Raw genomic sequence first — 14,664 nt, forward strand, 5'->3', positions numbered from 1 at the left:
TCTTACCAGATCCTTTTTGTACTCTACTGGAATGACTAGAAGAGGTCCAGTTAATATGGGCTGAATCAAGGGTCTCATATTCTATAATATTAGACAGAATCTATACACATAGTTTAACTCATATGAGTTGGATAGATCAAATCCAATTCTTGTACGCAGAATTTTTACCCCCATCCTATGAGAATATCCAAACGGACTCTAAGAAGGATATCTGCACCATTATTATAAATTATTAAACATCTTTTCATTAATTCAAAGAACATTACGATTGTCCAAAGTCCTACATTCAAAGTCCAAGATCCAAATAGCAATTATTGGGTCACAGGTGCTTTTCTTCTGGGCCATCACATTTTTGAGCACCTTTCCTTTCAAACCTAAACATTGAGTTGGTGAGAAAAGGACTGAGATGGTGACCTACATCAACACAGCTTTGCTCCAATGAGGCACATGCATCTCCCCTCTCAGGGCAAAGGGAGCAAGACTATTGTGTGTGCACCCATTGGGCTGCTCCTATCCTCTTGAGTCTTGGCACCCTCTCATCATAACTCTATTCACATTGACAGCAAAGCAGAAGGGATGATAGAAAGCAAAAGTGCACTCAAAGCAATAAAATAGGGAAGCAAAAGAAAAGCCAATGGAGAAAATGGAACTTATGATAGAGACCCAAACTTTGCTTGGTTGAACATCTATGCTTTTATGGCATGGAGGTGGTGGAGAAGAATTTGATGCTGGTGAGATGCCTCCAGCTGGCTACCGCTGCTACAAAGAAGGGTCGTTATGGGAAATTTGTACCTCGCCTTGTTGAGGTTCATTGCGAAATCTTAATTTTATTAGGATTTTATTAGTTAGTTGTTAGTTCTAATAATTTAAGGATTGAGATTGTTGTTAGTTTGAATTTTATGCTTAATTTATTTGAGTTGGTTTTTTAGTCAAAATAGGATAATATTTTCTTATCTTTAAGATAGTGAGGTAAGGTATCTTGGAGAAATTAAAAATGTGATTGTTTTTTTGTCGAGGAAGTCAAACTTATTATTTTGATCTTTATTCTCTTTGTGAGGAGAGTCAAACTCAAAATTTTTTTCTTTTCTATTTTTTTTTCTTCTACCGTTATTGCTTAATTTAAATATTGATATTTGTTTGAATCTTGAGCTAGTATATTTGATTTACACAAGAATCAAATGTACAAAGAAAAGTTTCACTTGAACAATGAATAGAGTAATACGTTAAAAATGGCTGGGTACTGCATGCGTTGCCATCCATTAGACCAGTGAACTCGAGAACGACCATGCTTTGCTGGAAGCTGGTTGTGGCCTAAAGCAAGTGCTTTGCGTATGGAGCAACAAGAGCTGCAGCAGCCAGCATGCAACAGAGATAGAAGGTACGAAATAGTTGGAGTCATTATTGTACTGTAGTGTAACATTAGAGGTTTTCTTTTTCCTTCCTTTTCTTTTAGCGCGAGGGTGGGCGTGTATGTATGTGATGAGCAACGCTATGAGGTCTTTTACAGTAGCTAAATACTAGAGAAGAATCCAACTAATGTAATTGCTAATCTGGAAGAATATATTATTTCTGACACCATACATTTCGAGCAAAATTTCTGATATTTTCAGCTACATCTGATCTTTTGAATTTGATCAGCTCCTAATAGCTTAATGACCTGTTATTATAAGCTGGTTCCAAGTTTGTTCATAGGCATGTAATGTAATCATGCACGCGTACGTATTTATGTACTCACCTGCATGCACAATTTTAATCCAAAATTCTGACCCCTAAAACATATGTCACAACTCCAGTATAAAATATTTATAAATATTTATGAATATTTATAAATACTTATGTCGTCTCCTTAAGCCTATATATATCTCATGACTCGAGTATAGCAACGAAAAGGAGAAGAAAAGGAAGAAGAAAAACTTGATGGCATGCACCATACGCAGGGCTTCATAAAATTCTGGGAAAAGCATGTGCGGTTCGTTTCATGTAGTCAAGTGAGATTATGTGGAAGCCAACCTGCAGCCTTGGAAAACTTGGCTCGGATGCGACACGTACGAACAGAAGAAAAAATCTCCAGTCTTTTTGAATAAAAAGGATAAAAAAACTTGAGAAAAAGAAATAAATTCACTATTTTGGAATAATTGATAAATTAGTTGTGATGTCAGATATTCTTATTGAACTGTGCAATTTTAGTATTTTATTTTGATTCTAAGCCCTCTAATATTCTTGTAGAAATTCTTGGGTGCAGCGCGGAAAATTAAAATATGTAACCTTTATTGAGTTTCTCATGTGGCGTCCCAAGATTTTTTAAATTATTTTTTCCGCACAATGGTAGGGGTGTTTTAGCTATTAATTTATTTGAAAGGCATTGCTATGAAAATCGCTAAAATCAGAGAGCCTTTTTTTTTTTTTTTTTTGGTGATGAGAATCAGGGAGCTTTGTCGCAAAAGAAAATATGAGGGCCTGAAGCATGTCATTCTTGCCTTCTAAGCTGATAGCGTTGGCCTGAAAGACAACTCTAAAATGGTTATTTCATGGATTAGGAAAGGATGGATTGTCAAGGACACCAGCCTCCTCTTACCGTTGGATGCTTGGAAGCTTGGTTTGAGATGTACTTCCTACATAACTAGATATACTCATAAAAAGAGCAATGGTACAATTGACCGAATGGCATTGTTCATGGCTGATCTTGATAAAGCTGTGCTATAGAAGATAGCAGCACTGCTACTCCAAAGATTGAAGGATATTTTTATATTTGATGCTAGTCGATGTGTCTATTCTAGAATTGTTTAAGTAATTTTTTTAAAAAAAACATATAAGATATTAATAAAAATTAAAAAAATTACTTATCTGCAACATCTGAAGGGAAATATGATTAGTATATTCAAATTGATTATTGATACAAAGGATTAGGCAAAATTATTTTAATTATATTTAACCCTATATTTCACTCTCCCATTTATAAATAACAAAACCAACGTAGGGAAAGCAGAACATGTCATCAATTTTTTTCTTTTCTTTTCTTTTCTTTTTAATTTATTGCATACATCTAACTCTAACCTCTATTTCTAACATCTATTTACTTCAAAACTAATTTTAATCCTACATCAATATTAGAGAGAAGTAATTAGAACATTGTCACGCCCCGAACCCAATATCCGGATCGGATACGTATGGCTGCACACTCCTTAGAGCAAGCCCTAAAGAATATGCAAAGCCAAAATAAATCATTACAATCTTAACATCCATAATAATTAATTTCATCAATAATTCGTAAAATCTTGCATAATTAAAATTAAATTTCTTCAATCCTCTGATCAGTACTATGATACTCTATCCATCCATTTGCTCACCCATAAATCTAAGCATAGCCAATCATAAGCATCTGTAACTCTGAGAAGAAAAAGAAAGATGAAGGGTGTGAGCTTTACAGCCAGTAAGAATTTCATATCACACTGATATAGTAATATAATCTGAAAATAAGAATAAGTAATAAAATATAAAATCTCATGTTCAATGTCCAGAATAATGCAAACATTCATAAATTTTCTGTCTTGTTAAAATAGATGCATCATCATATGTTAACAGATGAAACACTTTTATTCAACAATTATTTCATGTCTTATCTTTCATTTCTCTTTTCATAATCACATGATTTTTAACATTTTCTTTCTGGCTCTGGACTAACCAAGTCTATACCTCAGTCATCATTCGGATCAAATCCACTTAAAAAGCCTTTCAAGACTGTCCCAGGATGAGCTCCTGACCAGCTGTCCCACGTACGAAAGCCCGTGAGAGGCTGTTCCAGGTATAAGCTCCTGGCGGGCTGTCCCAGGCATGAGCTCCTGGCCGGCTGATCCACCTGTAAGCCAGTGGGGGCTGTCCCAGACATAAGCTCCTGGCGGACTGTCCCAGGCATAAGCTTCTGACCGGCTGTTCCACATGACAAGGCTAGTCCATACCATATATCTCATTCTTTTCATTTAATCATTATGTGTTGATTTCATCAAATCAATTCCGACTTGCATTATGATCAATTCAGATATGTCATATCCATATAATCATGCCATTAATCTCTGATACATATATATTGACATAACATATTCATGCTCAAAATCAAATAACAATATCTCAGATATATTAATTTCATCGATCTCAAATCCGACGATACAAAACCAATAATGCAAGACCAACAGTAAAATAGCATATATATAATAGTGATCATGTATAGGGATTCTTATCTTTATCGGTGACTGATCCAAACACAGAATCAATGTTCTTCTTTGATTTATGAATTTCTTTAACAAAATATTCTACTCGATATCATATGCAGACAATCATCTCTTCATGATCCTGATCAATATAAAAATCACATATAGAGAAATTACCGATAATCGATCCTAATAACACAAATCGAGGACCTCTCTTAGGATTAATCAGAATTAAGATTTATCTAAGTATTTGGATCCTCCACTGATCCATAAGACTTCTAGAGAAAGAAAATCCATGAAGAGAGAGAAAATTCTAGAGAAAGAAAGTAGAGAGAGAAAGTGGAGAGAGAAAATAGAGAGAGAAAATTTTTATATCCTTCAGACGAGGCAATCATGATCGAGATCATCAAAGATCATATCAGGGCAACTCAATATGGATTAACCATGATTGATGTTATCAATTTCGAATAAAGATCGGATCGAGATCTAATCTACTGCACGAATTTTGGAGCAATCTCAAATCATCTTATTTTCATCTCAAGTTTATCCTAAGATCCGTGATGAAATCAAAGAGAGAAAGACACTAGAGAGATAAAATTCATAAAGAGAGAAAAAAATATCTAGAGAGAGAATCTAGAGAGAGAAACTGGAGAGAGAAGGTAGAGAGAGGAGAGAGGAAAGAGGAAGAGAAAGGAGAGAGAGGAGAGAGAAAAAATTCTCTTTCTTTTTTTTTTCTTTTTCTTTTTCTTTTCTTTTCTTTTCCCTTTTTTTTTCCTTCTTCTTTTTCTTTTTTTTCTTTTCCTTCTTCTTCCCATGGCCCTCTCTTGGGCTGAAACAGGGGATCTCAAATCTTCTCCTTTGCTCGGCCGACCAAGGGCCGCAGCTGGCATGGCGGTGGCCGCGACAAGGGCCGACGATCTCACAGCTCGGAGGGACCAAATCGGTGGTCGGCGGTGACCACCGGCATCGAAAAATCAAAGAAAAATGGGCAAAATAGAGGTTTCTTCCGCAACAAAATTCGGCGACTCCGATCGTCGGTGAGCGTGCACACCGGCACGGAAAGGAAAGGGGAGAAGAGAGGAAGGAGGAGGAGGCTCACCTTCGATGCCGGTGAGGCTTTCCGGTGAGAAATTGGACGGACACAGGTCGGGTCTCCATGGTGGTTTTTCGGTGATTGCTGAATCTCGGATCTTTGGTGGAAGGGGGAGAGGAGAGATCTCCTCCTTAAATAGAGCTGGAGGGGGCTCTTTTCCGACTCCGATTGGGAGCCGATGAATGGAGGAAGAAGACTCCCTTCGAAAATTTTCTCCTCTATTTATTTATTTATTTATTTTTTTAATATGTTTGGGCCGTGGCTGATTCTGAATCCAATTGGGCCCGGTGTTACAACCATAAAACAAAAAAAGTTTGACCACGTGAAACATCTCCTTGGTAGCTGGCTTCACTGTCTTTGGAGGCCGAGTCAATCATTAGTTGATCTCACTAATGCATCCTCTTTCTTATATAAAGTTATATAAATTCTTTTTTCTAGATAAAAAAGAAAAAATATCTTCTTTTTATGGAAAAAAAAAAAAGTAAGTCTCGACACTTCATTGTACATATTCAATGCTTGGTTTTTATTTCTCAAAACGTAGTAAAATGCCTCTTTTTAAAGAAAAAGCCAACTCTGACAAATTATTTCTGTGCGTTGTGCTTGGAATGCTGTAGACCCTTGGCACACGTAGAGGTCTCAAGGTTTCCCCTGGACAACGCCAAGCTTTTAAATCTTGGGTGATGTCATGAGATCCATCTCACTAAGATCCCACTCGCTCTCTCTCTTCTGCTAGCTCCTTAAGATGTTCGGCAGGTACATCCACACTGGAAGATGCACCAGCTTTTATCTCCGTGTACCACGGGAACGGCAAAAACCTAAAGACCGTCTGATCAGTGGTCCTTCGACGTAACGTTCTCTGATCCGATCTCCTTTATCTAGTCAGGATAACAAAAGGGGAAATTCTTCTTTACGGACCTGCACCATGAACTAGCAAAGAGACTGATGATTGAAAATAATTTCTTAAGGTCCATTTATCCCGTTGTTATGGAAGCCACGTAGGACATATTGGGTCTGGGTTCCCAAGTGAGTGCGTATTCCGCGGCCTTAAAAGTAAAAGAGAGCGTGTGATGAAATGGAAAGCATGCCCTTGGAACTCGGGATGTCCTGGGCCCAGTGTCTGAGTCCTGACTCGGTCTGTGACTCGCATCCCAAGGGCGAGTCAAAGTCAAGGTATTTCTTCTTCTTCCCCGTCTCCCAAGAGTAGCGGTGGGTCCCATATCTGAGTCTATCTGCTACTCCGGTTGGCTTTTTTCCCTCTCTCCTCATTCCTAGGTTACTGAAAGGTTTGTCCAACTATCCACGCCTGGACAATTTTGGGCCAGGGGGACTGCATCACAGCAAGCCCATCTATTAACCAGGCCCACTATTTAACTTTGTCTGGCCAGTGAGATTTTGTTTTTGGTGGCTTAAAATATGATTGAGTTTTTATGGAAGGATAAGCAACTGTTTTTGAGAGAATGGAAGTAGGTATTGATACAACTGCAAAAAATCATAGAGGCAATCTTATTATTACAATGACGTATATCTTATTACTACAATGACAAATTTACTGGATCATGTTGAAGTTCTGGCAGGTGTGACAAAGTATTTTGTTTAATCTTGAGGTAGATCTTCGAAACGTGGTTCTAGAGAGAGAATCATTAACAATTTATTCATGGCTCGCAGATCCAAGATATGGGAATGTCATGGTGCACTCAGGGAAGCAAAGCTCGATGTTTTGGACCCTTCGGGAACATGAAAGTTTGACGCTTTCAAGTCAAAAATAGTATGTATAGATAATCCTCCGGTTGTACAACTGGGATCACTTTGAGCCTATTTGGATATTCTGCACAATCGAGTACATCGCCCATCTGATTTATATTTTCTAAAAATTATCTAAATCCAGCCCAGCCGTAATATTTGGACCATAAAAAAAAAAAAAAAATTATGATGATCTTTTTCTCCTTCCCACAAGATTTGAATTGAATGTGTTTGATTGATATAGGGCCATATATAATCTATGAATCCTATATAATTTTTAGTCGATCTATATAAATATTCAAATAAATAATTAATATTATTTTTTATTAAAATAAAAAATATAGCTATTTAATTTTCAGCCATATACGTGCATGCACCACATGCGCATAATGAAAACAAAAGACAAATGCACATGGAGAGACACATAATTATTGTATTGACTGAGATAATTTTCAACATAATTTTACTATACTTGTGGATGAAGCCCCATGATAATTGTACTACAAATAGTCATGTATGTGATATTTAAATTTTTGGAGATCAGCGAGAACTATCCTTTATAATATACTACTCTACCGTATGAAAAGGACCCAATCAAAATTTTTTAATTGCTATAATGATTATAACAATGATTATTTGAACTACCATATATGTGGTTTCAAATTTTTAATATTGAAGTAATAATTGTTATAATTAAAATATAAAAAATAAAAATATTATTTTTGAATCATTAGTTATTTAATAAAAATAATTTTTTTTCTTATCATTCAATTCTTTTGGAGGAAAAATACTGATACAACAATTTGAATTATGAAAAATATTAGTTTATTTAGAAGAGTACTATAAATCAAATAACAGTCATTACTTGTGTTATATAACAAGACATTATAATATCAAGGGTGCATTGGTTGTCCTCATGATATATCATATCATAATTTTTGAAATTGCCAATCATTATTTTTTAATATAGTATATTTGGTTGTGTAATGAAATTTCAATTAAACGCATCCTAAAATCATGATATTAAATATTGCTATTTTGAGTGGTAATTTTTAGAATCATATGTTTTTTTTTCTTTTTTATCTTCAAATCTCTATCACTTTTGAATTTTCTCCATGTAGCAATCAAACACCCCTAAAAAACTCAAGTTTTAAAGCTCAAATATTTGAAATCATAAAAATTAAATCATGATTTTCAGATCCAGAATCTCCAATATAGCCTAAATACTCCGTTATAAATTATATGATCAACATTTTTTCTTATACATAAAAATATATAAATATCCCAAATAAGACAGGACACCATGATAGTGGTTGTCATAATGGTTATCTATGACCATCATTTTAAACCTTCCTTTTACTCTAACTAGTCCTACATCCATAAAATGCATGGAAATTAGAATAGAAAATTTATAAGTGATAATAAAAAAATAATATTTTATTAAATTACATAAAAATAAATATGAAATACAGTTAAAAATAAAAAAATAATAACAAATAATAAAATTAAACTCATATAAAAAAAGAAAATAAAGAAAAGCAAAGGATGAAAAAGGAAGATCCATGTATCTAACATTAGAAAATGCCAATATATTTTTATATTTCAAAAAATACTTCTTATTATTTTAAGTCTTCAATAGCAAGAACAAATAGGCATTTTTAGGTTCAATTTTCAATGAGCAACTAAGTTTAATAGATGTCTTTCTAATTTGAAAGTTTAACGAAATGAAAAAGAAGTAAAATATTTCTGGTTTAAAGCTTCTTATTTTCCTTTTGACTCACTCAACAATGTGCACCCCATCTCCAACATGGAATTCAACAGCACTACGCCTACTTAGTATCTCTAGTAAAACACTGTATAACTATAGACATCACTCTTCTTCGTTATGTTCATGATATAGCTATACTCTGCAATTACAACGATGATTAACATTATTAGTATCTAAGCTTGCAACTTTAAATAAAACATAGATCACCTAAAATGCTTTAACTCAAAGGGTAGTAGTTAATTCTACAATAAAAAGATTATATATTATGGTATACTTTCAAGTGCTGCCCATACTTTCACTTAATGTAGATCCATCTAGAAGACCATAAACATTGAACTTGAACTAAATTTGTGCATATTGTTAAAAGGTACGTCACTTGGATATTGTAACTACTCTAATTGATGCAAATAGAAATTACAATAAAAATCAAAATAGTTAAAAGATTCCAAATATCATGATCAATGCTTAATGACAGAAGCAGTTATTCGAAGATCTTCCAAATACCCAAGTTCCAGTGCTGCAGTATTATATTTTTAAGAGGTAGAAAAGAATTCATAGAGAATATTTCAGCTTCATTATCACATGAAGCAGAGAGTAAAATTAATGAATTTGATAACAGAAACAGTTTTAACAACAGAAAGTAGTTATTTCAAAATATTAATATATAGCAAATCCTATCAGAGACAAACTTTATACATTAAAAAACACATTTTGATAAGTCAGGTAGAAGCTACTGGAACTTAAAAAAACTATAATTTATGAGCCTTTACCATGATACTGAAAGAAACTATATGAGAATCCAATGAAGAACATTAAAAATTTCATGTGAAATAGAAAAAATTGAAGTTAAAAAATAAATATGATGATGATCAGTAGATGTGATTATCATTGTAATATCAAAATAACATTATTTATCTCACAATACATTAGTAGTTTAGAGAAGCAAAAGCTTCATTTAATGTTCTCCAGCTGTAATATCATATTGTGGAACTGTATTTGATATGCATGCTTAGTGAGAAACTATAATACGGTTTGTATTTGATAGCGATATTTCTGATGAAATATTCTGCAAACAATATTCAAGTAAATAAAGAGACTAATTTAGTAAAGTTATAATTTTTTCTTGCTATGTCAGAAAAGTTGTCCAGGAGAAGCATTTTTCTTCCAAGTTTATCCATCAAAATTATTGTAATAATGAGCCTGAAGTAGATAAACATGATTGAAAGAAACATAAACATAAAAAACTACAAAGATACTTGAGATGAAAGCCAGTACATACCTAATAAATTATAAATTCCAACACATGTTTGCAAGGTCTGATAGTACATCAAAGCTGTTAAAGATCATTGAAGAAAAATAGAAAATAACGTTTATGCCAGATAGCTATTGTAAAGCAAAAGGGGTAGATCCAATGAACATCATTGTGAAAGAGTAAGTGATTAAGTAATTATCTAGAACAAATAATTACACAATATTGTACAAACAAAACCCCCAAAAATTATAATATGTAAATATAAAATCCATTACGGATGGAAATCTTGTAAGAATAAAGTTTATCATAAATTATAAGAGCCGAAATTAACAGTATCAACTGTTAATTAAGACAAATCTTTTTAATTTATATTTTGAAAATTTTTTTGAAGATAATATTTTTTGTAGATTCAATGCTGATGTCTTTATTTTCAGTAATCAAAATTTTTAATCTTCTTCTGCTTCTCACCCTTGATATTGCATCATAAAGTTATCCATGACTGTAAATTGATATTGGAAGATACGAACAAATATAAAAAAGTGTCTACCCTTGGCTTTTGTTTATAGTCATTACAAAGCATATAGCCAATGGATATTGTCTTTGTTAAAATTTAAAAGGCAATCTAGCATAGAAGGAATCAAATTCATTTGAGGTATGTATACCTTTTCATCCATGTTGCTCCTTGAAATTATTTTTCCTTCAATCACATATTTTTCTAATTGTGTAATCACCAATTTAGTTCCATTGCATAATCCTTTCCATTGGACAATGTTCCTAAGTAACATAACAAGAACTCCTTTTAAAAATACCTGAACACCTAATGCTATTCAAATATTCAGATATATACATATCTTCATTTTCTTCATTTATATCTAATTTGAAAATCGAATCTGAGCTTAAATATATCTTCCCTCATCTGACATCAAAGACAAAATATATTCATTGATCTGTTCTACTACTTCAAAAGTAGGAGCAAGAATAGCTCTCTCTTGAAAGAATTTTGGATTAATCATATTTTTCAATAAAGAAGGATATGTGCTGTTGACTATTTCAACAAGTGGATTATTAAAATTCTTTATTAAGATATCATCAAGAATGGTAATAACAGCCTCACCGTCATTTGGCTCTCCTCTTTTTCTATCTACCGTTAAATGTATGCCTTAGAAGTCAATCTTGGTCGATGCATATTATATTTTTAGGATATGATTTTGTACTTAACGGATAGTTTTATAACCATTTATGTTGTATGTGTCTATAAATCATCTAAGAAATTAACAAGATAATGCACATATTTCAAAGAATAAAGAATTTGAGGTATGTGTCATTAGTGTTTAATTCTTAAATTGCTCTTAGTCATAGGATCATCATAGAGACGGTGATCGATCCAGATAGACTAATATATAGATCGCTTTTTTCGGACAGATGAGTCTCGAGTCTGCGGTGTAGAGACACTGGAACGAGAGTGTAGGTGGTTATTAGAGAACAATTAGTACTGAGCATAATCAACATGAAAAATCACTTGGATATCAACTCACTTGTTGGTGACTTTTTCGATGCTGCAGTTGTGTAATTGATCTTTTGACCTACGGTGCAACAGCTGCTCACAGTGAGACTGCTAGAGTTTGATGACTATATATAAATATGGTCTCAATGAATCTATGTAGTGGATGTTGGTGACAGTTAGTCTACTATAGGAGCAGGATGTGCATCTAGATACAATCTATTGATTCTAGCAAAGGAGAGTAGTCCTATAAAATTTGAGAAGCTGAATCCTTAAAGTCTATGATCATAGCAGTGTGATTGATAGAAAAAAATTTTCACGCGAATCATAGACGAACTCGAGCTAATTGAATCTATCATATAATTAATATCAAGATTTGATGATTTATCCATGATCAGCTATCTGATCAGGACTCATGGTAGAGAGACTGAATCACATGATAATTGCACCTAGAGATTCATCATCTTTTATTCTGTTGGATTGTCACTTATATATACTACTAGGTGTCACTGGTAGATTGAGAGATCCATAAGCATCATCTTGATGATTAATGATTTTTGATAGGCAGAATTAGAATGGTTCCAACATATTAAAAGGAGTTTCAATGATATTATGATAGAGATCATAATATATCTCACTATCAAATAGATTAGAACCTATGGAATCACACATAAAAGAAGTTTTTAACTGATCAGATGGTTGAATTATGATTATGAATCATGATAGGATTTAATGATCTATATAATTGATGATTAATTTAATATAAAAGTTGTAACTAAGTAATCCACTAAAAGTTAGTGAGTTATAGAAGAATTAATTAATAATTGGATTGCTAATTGACTCAATTTGATTAAGAAATAGGGCTTCGATCAAGTCTAGTTGAATGGGATTCAATTTGGCTTGCCTAGGATTTGATTTGATCAAGCCTAACTGGATTATGAGATAATCCAATTATAAGAGAGATCAATTTTTGATTTAATTAGGACTTAAGTTGTTGCTCCTTGAATTGATTTTGATGATTACAAAGTATTTGAGGGGTTACTAATAATTTTTGCTTAAAAAAAGACTTATTGTATTTCAGGAGCAAAATCGTAATTTTATCAAATTCTAATTTGAAAGCATCAAAAGCAAAAACAGAAAATTTGTGATCCATTGGAGAAAATTTTATAATTTTGGATGTGTATTTTGAAAGATATTCATGTTTGTAAAATTGAGTCGACCCATGAGTCGACTCATGGCACAAAGGGCTGATTGGCACGCAGAATTTTTTGGCTGGCACAGTCTGTGAGTCGACCCCATGGATCGACCCCAGGTATGAGTCGATCCCATAAGTCGACCTCTGCTATTTTTAGGCCAAACTTACAGAACCGTTGTTTTCTGCTATTTTTCACAGAGGTCGACCCCATGAGTCGACCCATGAGCATGAGTCGACCCCATGAGTCGACCCCTGTGACGAAAAAGTTTTGCAACGGTTAGTTTTTAACCCATTTTAAGTGTATTTAATGCTCATTTAATGTGGTCTAACGGCTCTATTTCAGCCCAGATTACTCTCCACCATTCCTAAAAGTTATAAAAAGAACAAAAAAGGTGGGAATCAACAAGTAAGAAGAAAGAATTTGAAAAGAGGATTTCAAGCATACTTTTCAGCCCTAAGCAAGAGACCACTCAAAGCATTCAAAAAGCTTTTAATTCAAGTTCACCAACTCCTCAAGTGCTCATTCAAGTCTCCAACCACCTTGAAAAAATCAGAAAGAGCTTTCTTCTATTTGAGTAAAGTGTATTTAAAGCCTCATTCGCTCATTAAAGGAGCTTCTTTTGTATTGTCTGTGCTATTAATTGTAATACTCTTTTTGAGTTATTGTTTTTGTTTTGAAGGATTTCAAAATGTGGGAATGTTGATCCAAACCTTGAATCGGATTGTATTGGTTGGCTTGTACCCGAGAAATAAGTGGACTAGCTTGGGATAGCTAGAGTCAGAGGTTCCGACGAGTGTATTCAAGTTGAATATAAGTTAGTGGATTGAAATTTCCAAGTAGGAGCTTGGGGAGTAGATGTAGGTGCAAGGTTAGCACCGAACCACTATAAATCTTCTTGTTTGTGTCGTGTTTAATTGCTCTCCTTTTAGAACTTCTTTATTCTCTTGCATTCTTGCATTTAACCATTAGCCTTGAATCAACTATACTTTTCTTATTTATCTCGCTATTGCTAAACAATCTTCATAAGGTGTAAGTTAAGTTTAAAATTTTTTAGAAACCCAATTCACCCCCCTCTTGGGTTGCATAGCTGGGCAACATAAGTGCACCTAAATTCTAATTTGATTAGGATCTATTTGGGCTCCTAGTTGGACTAGGATTTTCCTCAAATTGGTTGCAATCAAATCCTATTTGATTTAAGTTTTGAATAGGTTTAATTGAGGACCTAGAGAGAGCCCAGCTTGATTGGGACTCTCACTCTCTCTTTATACCTAACAAACCCCACGCCATAACCTCATCTTTATGTGCCACTTCTCTTGATTTTCGTGTGTAAGAAGACACCCCATGCCACCCCATCTCTTGGGATTTTTTTTATGAGATATGTGGGTACAAAAGTGGAAGGTTGTGGGCGGCATAATTCTAGTGTCCAAGTATATGTGGACTTTCAACTAAAATCCTAACCACTCTTATTTAAATAAGAGATAAGAGAGGCACCTCCCAAGCTGATAAGATCAGATTTTTGGATGCCAAATCAGGTGGGGCATACGTGAGGAAAAATTGGAGAAGAAAGGGCACAGCATCAAGGGGTTGGTGTGAGGTTTGTTAGTGCCTCTTCCTTTCTTTCTTACAACAACTAAAGGTTGGTTGTTAGGGTTCTCTCTCTTTTGTCCAATAGTTGGACATAGATTTTTTCTCTTTTTGTCCAAAAGTTGGACATATGTTCTCTAAATCTCTAGTGTAGAGATCATATGCATGGGTTTTAGGAAGAAAAAGAAGAAAGCATTCTTCTCGTGATCTCTAGCATAAAGATCTCTATCCTCCTATTTTTTTTCTTTCTCTAAGAAGGTCTTGAGAAAAAAAAAGAGTCATCTTCAATTGTCAAAATGCGTCTCTGCAAGGAAGTTAGCACTAT

The sequence above is a fragment of the Elaeis guineensis genome, chromosome 13 (assembly GCF_000442705.2).
Source record: "Elaeis guineensis isolate ETL-2024a chromosome 13, EG11, whole genome shotgun sequence".
Classification (NCBI taxonomy): Eukaryota; Viridiplantae; Streptophyta; class Magnoliopsida; order Arecales; family Arecaceae; genus Elaeis; species Elaeis guineensis.